This window comes from Amblyomma mixtum, chromosome 5, assembly GCF_055824585.1.
Source record: "Amblyomma mixtum isolate Tamu chromosome 5, ASM5582458v1, whole genome shotgun sequence".
NCBI lineage: Eukaryota > Metazoa > Arthropoda > Arachnida > Ixodida > Ixodidae > Amblyomma > Amblyomma mixtum.
Window position 1 is genome coordinate 137,782,225 of NC_143016.1, and position 9,416 is coordinate 137,791,640.

General features: G+C 43.1%; 1 long non-coding RNA gene across 2 annotated transcripts; it reads left to right on the plus strand.

Moving 5' to 3' along the window:
* The first annotated feature begins 1,040 nt into the window (after window positions 1-1,040).
* Window positions 1,041-7,124, plus strand: LOC149343885 (uncharacterized). Of its 2 annotated transcripts, none has more exons than XR_016283156.1 (4): window positions 1,041-1,313; window positions 2,097-2,300; window positions 3,191-3,422; window positions 5,755-7,124. It is a non-coding gene; the product is annotated as an uncharacterized LOC149343885 (long non-coding RNA). The 2 variants fall into 2 exon arrangements; XR_016283155.1 differs by having other exon boundaries at window positions 2,120-2,300; window positions 5,755-7,123.
* The last annotated feature ends 2,292 nt before the right edge of the window (window positions 7,125-9,416 follow it).

Consider the following 9,416-nt stretch of genomic DNA (forward strand, 5'->3'; position numbering starts at 1 on the left):
TTGACTTGTTACATTTTTCGCTAGTACTGAGCCACAGAGGAGCTTCCAGTATGGAAAAAGCTAGGGTGAGAGCAGCCCCCACTTTGAGCACCGCTAAAGCACAGGCGCAGTGCCTCTTCCGCATCTTCACTTGCATCTCCTTCAACGCAAACACGGTACGAAGCTTTGGCGAGGGAAAACGTGGTGATAGCTGTATTTTCTATCTTCCCGTAATGCAATGATTAAGGAATCCTGGAATAAAGTGTTGGGTTTTAACGTAGTCATACGGAGTAGACGCGCGAAAGCACGTGTTCATTCTTCGCCTTTTCTTACTGCCATCAGCGGACGTGAGGCCGAGCCGAGGACCGCGTAAGGCCGAGGCAAAAAGCAATCAAGGAAGCACACAAAAAGACTACGGTAGCGCGACTGTTGGCGAGGCTCGCTCGAGCAAAGAGCGTGCAAGGTGTCCAATGACGTGATATAAACACACACAAAACAGAGGCGATGCTGCAGCGCAGCCTTGAAAGTTTCGCGCGTCACGCTAGAGCGGCGTACACACACACACGTACGCTAAATCGCATGAGCCAAGCTGTGTAGAGTACGCTAAGCCACACAATATGCGAAAATAAAAACCGAAACCAGTAGCGTTTGGCAACATCATCATCATTCCTTATTCTGCGACGCAGTTACGGGGAGCTAAGTTATAGCTTTAGAACAAGGCAGACAGTGCAGCCGTGCAGCGGCTGCGGCTTTCCTGGCCCCAGATGCGTCGCCTGTAGCTGCCCGGCATGCTGCCCGCTTTTCCAAGCTTTCGTTCGCAGCGCCGCCAGAAACAGATGGTTGTGAGTAGTCGCATTTTTTCACCTCAATCATTCCAATTTGCTGACTTTGTAATTGAAACAAAATATTTTGTCGTTTAATGCAACAAGTTTGTGGCAAAAAGGGCTTTATCGATTCTTTTTTTAATGCGTGTAAAGTTAGGCGACATTAGCGCCACCTTTCCGTTCGCTGGCGGCGGATTGCGAGTCTCACGTTGGCCGCGCGCTACACTATCTTTTTTAGGACGCTGAAACGACTCTTTGTTGGCGGGTGCGACGGTTGTGAAGTTCTGGGTGCGTTTCTTCAGTTTGTTTGTGTTAAATGTGCTGCCTCGTTAGTGTTGTGGTAGTGTGACTGAACTCGGAAGGTGACAGATGGCTCCAGTGCTGCGGAAGACGTTCTTACGCGCACGCAGTGCTCAAAAACTGCTCTGACGTACTGCACGCAACCACGCCGAGAGCGGCCGGCGCCCGATGCCCGATAGAAGAAACGGCTTGCCGTGAACGTTGACAAATGTAAGTACAGAACTGGAAAATGACTTCTGCGATGTGTCGGGGGTATGATTGAGGGCTGCGAATGCATTTGGGTTGGTCTTCACGCCTTGTTCGCAGTGAGGTGCAAAATGCGGGCACTACGCGATCGTTTGCAGAGAGAAGGTGTTCTGACACGCTCGCTTGCCAACTATGCAACTTTTAACCCGCCGCCTCACGCTCTTTGCGTCAGCTCCTCGGCGCACGAGTTATGTGATAGAATTTGGTTGCACGCCGAGAACTATGGGGTGCTGCTTGATTCGTTATTCCGAGTGAACAGGAGCAGCGCGTGAAAAGGAGACCATAAGAACGAAAAGTGCTTGTAGCGGCGTGCGTCTTTTGATTCTGCTGCCTGAGTGTTTACTGGATAAGGAGCATTGCCCGTTCTACGTCGCAGTCACATCAAGTGCTGTGTTTCTTGATAGTTCTGGTCAACGAAACGACGATTAAAAATAGCAGAACCATTCCATTGCAGTGTAGCTGAGGTAATCGCACAATGGAAGGTTTGTTGTCATTTTATTTTTTTACGTTCACTACATTTATGTCATTCCCTCAATTTCAGTCTGAAGCGATAAAAGTATAACGTGATTCGCGAATAATAGCTTTAAGAAAAGTATGACAAGCTTTGTAAACCATTTTTTTGCTAACTATTGGAGGCATAGGTAATTAATCATTAGCCTCCACTCATGAACACATTGGACTGAACAGCTAGAGGTTGTAATGGGATGTGCCTTCTGTGATGTTTATGAAAGCATGGCTCTAATGCAGCCTTTCTTCAAATGCACCCGCAGTCAAGCCCTGTACAGCTGCTCCACCGGTATCATCACGCTACTTTTGCACCAGCTTTCATCTGTCATCGAGCCAATGCTACCTCAACCAGAGGCAAATGACATCAAGACCTGCTGGTTCAGCCTATCAGCCATTGACACTGGATATCAAGCATGTGCCACTTGTAAAAGGATAGGTAGACAAGTGGGTATATTTTCCTTGTCTTTTTTAGCCTGCCAAAAATCTTCTGCTCCAGGCTCCCTCTCTCTTTCGTTTTTTTTTTCTTTTAAAAGAGGACCAAGAGAAAGGGAAAAGATATTGCGGGCATCATGAAAGCACTCCCCTAGTCAAGTGCATTGTGTTATATAGTGTGAAATGCTTTTTATAGTTTTTTCCCTCATGCCTCTCGTGCTTGGAAATCTTGACCACAGTAAAGACCAAATTAAAACAATTATCTGCTTCATGACCTTTATACAGCAGTCTAAAAGCAGCAAATAAATTTTATAGGTTTACTTCAGCAGTACCTACCTCTTACAAGGTATGGCATGTTTGAAGTGAACCAGTGAAGTGATAGGCATGTCCTAACGGGCAATGCATAATTGAATATTGGCGTTCAAGTGGAGCACTCTGCTTTAGAAGCATATTTGTTGCTAGCATCAATAATTGATACCTTACCAGGTTATCCTTGCATTACATGAAACCCTGTAAAGCTTATATTTTAGCTGTACGGAAGAAAGGTGCTTATTCGATATGTCATGAGCATTGCTCAGGTTTTCTTTCACACTCCCTTTGTCACAACTGACTGCACTGTACAGTTGAAATGCATTTGGAATTGAGTATTGGTGCATTGTTATTTTTATTCATGCCGACGTTCAGTTACTGATTGCATTACACTAGCTGAGCCCAAGTCAACAAATATTGCTGTGACCTTAACAAGACCCCTGGCTTTACTTGAACCGATGCATTTGATGTTGCCTTTCTCCCGTGCCATCAAGGTTTGTAATAAGCTGTGTAAATAACTTAATTTACTTTCTCGAGGTATTTGGCAGTCGGTGGCGGGCGTTTGGCTGGAGCTGATCACAGCTTTATTGCAGAACTACAAGGACCAAGCGGATGGTATCACCTGCGATGCATATCATCTTTGAAGCAAGACGGAGCATGCCTGGAAAACCACTGCGCAGCGTGGTCACTATCACCAGGGCATCGTGCTGAGCGCTTCCTGCCCCGCCCCCGCCGAATTCCAGGAGGATAAAAGGCGCTGTCAACGAGCACTGCGCGCAGTCGGTGGCGGGCGTTTGGCTGGAGCTGATCACAGCTTTATTGCAGGTGAGAGTTGTATTTTTTGCACTCTCAGATTTGCCTTTTGCCCACCACCGACTGCGTTTCTGTTTAATCGTTTTATTTTGTGACCATGTCAACTTGCTTCAAATGTTCGGAAGCATTGCCCTCCGAAGGCAATTACTTAACATGTTCGGGTTGTGATAAGGTGTTTCATTATAAAAAAAAATGTTCAGGGGTTACGGCAAAGTCTGCTGCCGAAAGAGGGTTTGAAGCATACGCTGACTGGTGCTGTCCGCAGTGTGGCTTACAGAGTGGTACAGATTCAGAAAATGAAAAGGCTAGCTCGTCAAGAACTCTTGAGGAGCTCTTTGCCAAGATAGCTTGTTGCCAATTAAGGACGCCATCAGCTCACTTTCTCGCAGAGTGGATGAGTTGTTGTTGCTGAAATCTAATGTTGAGTCGCTGGGAGAATCAGTTAAAGGTACACACGCCTCTATTTCTTTTTTCTCTGAGAAATATGATGACTTAGTTAAATCCACTGCTGAACAGCAGACCACAATCCAGAAGCTTCAAGATGAAGTGCTTACTCTGAGCACCACAGTGACGGGCCAAAATGAACAGCTACTGCACCTTCAGAAAGAGATTAATGACATGGAACAATACAGTAGGCTGCAGAACTTAGAAATACAGGGGTTCTCTTTTAAGCAAGGTGAGCAGGTGTCTGAGGCACTAAAGAACTTGGCAGAGAAGCTGAAAATTGAGCTAATTGATTCAGATATCGAAGCAGCTCATTGTCTTCCGCAGAAAAAAGGAAAAAACCAATTTTGCTGGTGAGATTCACTTCTGTCGCTGCAAAAGAAAAATGGATGAGTCATCGAAGCCAGATCACGCCCCTAGTGCAAAAGGGAGAGCTATCTGAAATGTACTTTAACGACAACCTTACCACATCAAACAGGAAACTGCTCTGGGAGGCTAAGCAGAAAGGCAAGGCAAGTAATTTTAAATTTGTGTGGGTCAAACATGGAAAAATCTTTGCTAGGAAGTCCGAAGTCTCTTCTATTTTTCGAATCCATGATTCTACTGATTTAGATAAACTAGTTTGAATCATGAACTGTACCTTTTCCCTTTGCGCCAATATTGGTGAATTTTGTAACTTAGTCTCGCCAAAGGTGGACGCATTCAGTGTAGGTCATGTAAACATACGCAGCTTACGAAAACATTGGAATGAATTTTTGGCTGTTGTTGACAACACTAAGAATACCATAGATGCATTCATACTTACAGAAATTAACATCCCTTCCACACTTCTCACCTCTTTTTCGTTACCCAATTATTCTAGTTTCTCTTTCACACACTCAAATCGGATAGGCGGCGGAATTCATGTTTTCGTTCACAGCAAATGGAATGCTTACCCTTTAAAGTCAACATTTTGCTTTGCTGAGTGTGTTGCATTGCAGATATCACTTTTAAGTTCGGAGGTTACACTTCTAGGATTTACAGGCCTCCTTCCCAAAATGTGAAAGAATTTCTTTCTGAGCTCAACAATTTTTTGGGCTCCCTATTACCAAATCATGCTATATGCCTCATTGGAGACTTCAATATTGATACCTTGTCACCAGCACGTTCATCTGTTTGCGAGTACCTCAACACTTTGGCAAAACATGGTATTGAACCAACGATAAAAGACTACACAAGAGAAGAGTACCTGGGAAAACATTTCGTAGCTTCTATGCAGCTTCACTTACAAGTATTGTATCTGACGCAGTGTGTGCCTTAATATTTTGATTCATTTGCTTTAGAGTGTGCCACTCTTGCCCTGACGAACTTGCTCACCTTTGTACTCTTTGTTCATACATTTTCCCCTAACACCTGGTATAGCTCCAAATGATACATTATCTACAGCAACATGTGCATTATATTGCAATGTCTTTGTGCCATCACTTTTGAAAACAAAAGCTGCCTGAATTTTTGTGCAGACAAATCAGAAACACAAAATAATTTTCATATTTGATGGCCTGCATGTTATCTTCATATGACTGGAATGGCTAAATATCTCTTCGTGGTAGCCTAATTAGGTGTAACACGTTAATGTCAGTTCCTGTGAATATCATTCAGTCTTCGAATGTGGGGGCAGAATTGAACACAACAGCATGTTATAGCTTTTTCTTGTTCAAGGACGCATTACATTTAGTTCTAGTCTTGTGCCTGCTGCTTATGCTATTACTCAGCAGCCTTATCAAACTCGCTCGGAGTGCTGCCTTTTAGTGCACATTTAACTGATTGTTGCTTCTCCGTGTTTGATTCTATTAGAAGTTACTATTGTTTGATTCTATTAGAAGTTACTATAACTGTATACTTTGAATGTTTTCTTGTGCAGTTCTCTTGCTGCTGCATTCTGCCATGGAGGAGGCTACCTGTTCGTGCGCACGTCTCATCACTAGGACGCTACCTCTTCCGCTGGTGATGCAGACAAGTAACGACAGGGTTAATTGGAGAGACATGGGAGAGGCCTTTGCCCTGCAGTGGGCATAGGCAGGCTGATGATGATGATGAACAACAAGCAGGCTGCCTGATATTGAGGACAAGTGTCAGGATAGTGCACCAACAAAGTTGCTTAAGCATTTTTGTGCTGATGCATTTTTATTAAAATCAGCTCATAGCTTAATATCTACATCCATGGGGACATGTAGCATATGTTTGGCATCTGTTTGACTTTTAATTCGCTAGTGTTTGCAGCCTTTAATGTTGGTCTTAAGACAGTGTAAGCATTGTTTCACTGTGTGGGATTTTTTAGCTGTTTTGGAGAGATGTGTGTATATGCATGCATTTTTTTTCCACGGGTTTGTTATGTGGCTCATGGAACTTTCATGTTACAGAAGAAATTATTTCGTTTCTGTGTTGTACAGGAAACTGAGCAGTATTTATATGCACCAGGTGTTTCAGGGAAGAATAAGTAGTTTTCAAAAATATGGGTTTTGCTGCAAAATATTACCAGTGTTAGCAGACACCAGAAAGCCGGTGAGGTGTATTTAGTAAGCTGGTTAACTAATTTCTGATAATTAACTTTTTAACTAACACAGGTTTGCAACTGGTTGCAGTTAGAGACTTTTAGCCAGTTGTTCGTAGTAGCCATATCAGTTTCTGGAATGTACAAAACATGATTACTTTCGCCGCTGTGGCTCGACAAAATTTGGCTGCATCGTGCAAAAATACATGCGCTTTTGAAAGCACACAGGGAAAGAAACCCCTCCAGTGCATGTAACTGCTACAAATCTCTAATGGCAACTAGACGCCTAACTCTGATAGTGAAGGAATCATATTCTTAGCGGTAAGAAACAGACACAACACCAAGATACACACACACAGGACACCCGCTAGACTTCAACTATCTTTACTGGACACTTGTACGACATAAATATGTATCACTGAGCACACGCAGGTGCCTCGTCATCTGCAACAGGTCTAACTACACCCTCCCCTCTCCTCCAAGGCATACGGTTGCGCCGATAAACAATCTCTTTTTCTGCCAACGCCAGGGAGGGAGTGCTTACACACGTCACCCGCCTCTTGAATACGAAAGACTTCGATAATTTCTCTTTCTTTTTTCTCGGCTCCCAGGCCTTTCGTATTCAAGAGGCGGGTGACATGTGTGTAAGCACTCCCTCCCTGGCATTGGCAGAAAAAGGGATTGTTTATCGGCGCAACCGTATGCCTTGGAGGAGGGGAGGGCGTAGTTAGACCTGATGCCGATGACGAGGCACCTGCGTGTGCTCAGTGATACATATTTATGTCGTACAAGTGTCCAGTAAAGATGGTTGAAGTCTAGCGGGTGTCCTGTGTGTGTGTGTCTAGGTGTTGTATGTGTTCTTACCGCTAAAAGTATGATTCCTTCAAGCCGTTACCAACTAGCCCAACTTAATGTTTTAACGAAGTTTCTGATAGTGACTGCCTGCCGACACTGGTAATACTATGCTGAAAAAGCCATACATTCATCTCAAAATACCTGTTTTTTGAAAATTACTTAGTCTTCCCTGAAACACCTCGTATATATGTAAGAAAAACCTAACGGGATTTAATTGACGACGTTTTGGTTGGAGGGCCAGCCGTTTTCAAGTGTACTACAGCATTTGAAGCACACAGCTTTTGTTTCGAATGCTATACTATACTCGAAAAAGGCTGGTCCTCCAGCCAAAACATCGTGAATTAAAACCTGTTATGTTTTTCAATTGCTGTGTGTCAGTCATTGTTACTCAGAGGGAACTGAGGGGAAGTGTGCCAAAGGCAATATTCTGTTCCTCTATTGTTCTCCATAAAATATTTTGATGCATCATGCATGTGTTGTAGCGCGTATGTACACTTGTGCACAATAAATGTAATAATTTGCATTTTGCTTCTATTATTCTTTCAGCACTCCAGGATAGTGTTCACAAAATGATTTTGAAGTGATAAAACTATGTTGGTAAAAGTGTTGTACTGTGTAGTTAGCATACACTTTTCCAAAAGTTGATGTAGGAATTATACTTTCTTCGTACTTGAGTCTTTTGAATAACGGTGGCCAATTGTCGGAAGACCGTTGATAGGGTGTTGGTAGACATTGTCGGTATGTGGTTGATAAGAAGTGTAAAGACTTTCTATGTACTTGAGTCTTTTGGATAACGGTGGCCAATTGTCGGAAGACCGTCAATAGGATGTTGGTAGACATTGTCGGTATGTGGTTGATAAGAAGTGTAAAGACTTTCTATGTACTTGAGTCTTTTGGATAACGGTGGCCAATTGTCGGAAGACCGTTAATAGGGTGTTGGTAGACATTGTCGGTAAGGGGTCAGTAGGAAGTGTATACAAACTCGATAAGGGGATGATAGGAAGTATAAAGACTTTCTATGTACTTGAGTCTTTTGGATATCGGTGGCCAATTGTCGGAAGACGGTTGATAGGTTGTTACTACAATGTACAAAGGCGTTTAAAAGACTTTCTATTCAATGTTGATAGGTTCTATTAACAATTGTCGAAAGACTTTCTAAAGAATGTTACTAAAAATTTTTGTAAGGGTAGCTCTCTGAGGAACACATGTCAGGGTCATGCCGGCGATTTTTCCGTATGTTTTCGTAGTTTCTGGTGAACAAACCCACGGGTGCTAGGCCTCGGAAACATAAAGCTACAATCCTCATTTATAGTGTTGCATATGGTACGCGTTTCAAGCGGGAAACCCGTACCTTTTCCCTATATTCCTCGCCAATTGCAAAAGAGATTGGTGCAACCTGTTGCACAGAAGCCTTAAAGAACTTGAGGCATTATGCCAAGAGCTAGGGAGGATGCGTTCAGATTTCCCAACAGTTCTCTCTTTATTAGCGTATTTGTAGCTGCAATTCAGCACGCGCACCAATAGCGCGCGTTGCGCAAGCAGCCTCCAATACTTCTTGAGAAAGGTGCTAAAGAAACGCACGGACGCGAAGATAAAAAACTATGGTCAATGTTTATTACAGCTTTGTGCACTAAAAATGAACATTCCTACTTCTGCAGTATTGAAGTAATATGCTCAAAAAATAAAAGCGGACCTTACCATTTGCAAATGGCATTATGTACTACCCCCCCGCCCCCAAAAAAAAAAAAATCTCCATTGTATATGTGCTTCCAGGTGGCTGTGCAGTTAAATTTTTTTATCGCTATTTGCCTCTATGTTTTTCTTCTCTACCTTCTGAAGAGAAGGTGAAGACATAAATGTGAAGTAAAATAGCGCGTGTTGTGCAAGCAGCCTGCAACACGTCTTGAGAAATGTGCTAAAGAAACGCACTGACGCGAAGATAAAAAACGATGGTCCATGCTTATTACAGCTTTGTCCACTAAAAAGGAAGATTCCTGCTTCTCCAGTATTGAAGTAATATGCTCAGAAACCAAAGCGGACCTTACCATTTGCAAATGGCATTATGTACTACCCCCCAAAAAATCTCCATTGTTAATGGCGTTGAATATGTGCTTCCAGGTGGCTGTGAAGTTAAGTTTTTTTTATCGCTACGTGCTTCTATATTTTTCTTCTCTAAC